General features: G+C 46.1%; 1 non-coding gene across 1 annotated transcript; it reads left to right on the forward strand.

The window, feature by feature from the left end:
• The first annotated feature begins 726 nt into the window (after nucleotides 1-726).
• On the forward strand, nucleotides 727-835 carry LOC127223768 (U6 spliceosomal RNA). The gene has a single exon (XR_007834651.1). It is a non-coding gene; the product is annotated as a U6 spliceosomal RNA (small nuclear RNA).
• The last annotated feature ends 635 nt before the right edge of the window (nucleotides 836-1470 follow it).

Genomic DNA, 1470 nt, shown 5'->3' on the forward strand with positions numbered 1-1470 from the left:
TCCTGTGCAGGAAGCTGTGAAGGTGAAGCCCAAGTTGAATTGCAGATATTGAAGTCCCAGGAGCATGAGATGTCTACTGGAGAAAGCTGCATTGGAGCTAGCCCAAGAGAGAGGCCACACAAAGGTTAAAGGGCAAGGCTATAGATGTTATGGTAGAAAGCCTCAGATTTGGAGTTTGGTATATGCCCCTTTGAGTTTAGTCTCATCTTTCCTTTCTGCACTTTTAAGATTCTTCCATGAATCTCAAAAGAGGCAGCAGGCTTTAAGCAGTGTGGGAATCTAGGTTTATGAGGGTGTTTGAGGGTGGACTGAATGGCCAAGGGTGGGAGGTTACAAGCTTTGTTAAAACACAGACTGCTGGATGCCATCCTTGAGTCCTTCTATCTTTGTATTTCTAAAACGTTTGCAGGCACTGTCAGTGCCACAGACCCAGGGTCCCTGCTCTGAGACCCACTAAGAAGGGCTGAGTTTGGTGGGTTTATTTCTGTGGTTTGCTTCTACATCTTTAAGCAAGGCCTATTGCTTCATAGTTAGTGCAGAGTTTCAGGTGCAATCACACTTATAAAAGTCAGTCCTATACCTGAGATCACTTCCTCTCATTCCCTCTGAGGAAGTGGAACAGGGTTACACACATCGATCCTTCCTTTCCCCTTCTCCTTCAGTTCTAGACATTTCTACTAAACTGCTCATGTGTGAGTGTGTTGAAGGTTAAGAGTGCATGCTTCAGTGCTCGATTTGGCAGCACATATTCTAAAATTAGACTGATACAGAGAAGATTAACATGGCCCCTGCACAAGAGTGCATGCCTCAGAACCCAGAGCCAAAAAAAGGAATGACATACCTCAGATACTGAGCCCATTGGCCACTGCCAATGGCCTTTCTAGCCCAGACTGCCTGGTTGCAGTTTCAAATATTCCTTGTTCAAACACAGGCCTCCATTTCAAAGCAGGTCTGTGGCCCTGGCTGCTTTCGGCTTTATCTCCTCACGTGGCAGCCATCATGCTTAAGACCTTCCTCAGTCTGATGCTATCCCACCTCCCCCATCAAAGGCACAAAGGGACCCTGTCTCGGCTTTATTAGCAGCCTGTCAGCAGGCCTGTGCTTGGGAAAGCTTGGAGTTCGGCTCCACCAATCCCCCCACCCACCCAGCCAGGAATCTGACCATTAACAAAATGAATCGCACAAAAAGAGCTGGAACAATCTATGATGAGAGATTTCTCTTAATTTTAAGTGGATTCATTACGTGAATCAAAGACGAAATTGTGCAAATGGTTTCCTTTAATGTTAAAAGAAAATTCCAGTTTTGCTGGAGGACTCTGCCATCTAGATTATTGGATGGGGTGTCTATCTTTGACTTGTTTGCTCTTGACAATGAGGGGCTGTGTTCATGTGGACTTCACTTAGGTCGCAAGGTTGAGTCTGGAGTCATGACCAGGCACTGAGAGCCCTTGCCCCTCCATAATGTAAACC

The sequence above is a fragment of the Phodopus roborovskii genome, unplaced genomic scaffold, assembly GCF_943737965.1.
Source record: "Phodopus roborovskii unplaced genomic scaffold, PHOROB, whole genome shotgun sequence".
Taxonomy (NCBI): domain Eukaryota; kingdom Metazoa; phylum Chordata; class Mammalia; order Rodentia; family Cricetidae; genus Phodopus; species Phodopus roborovskii.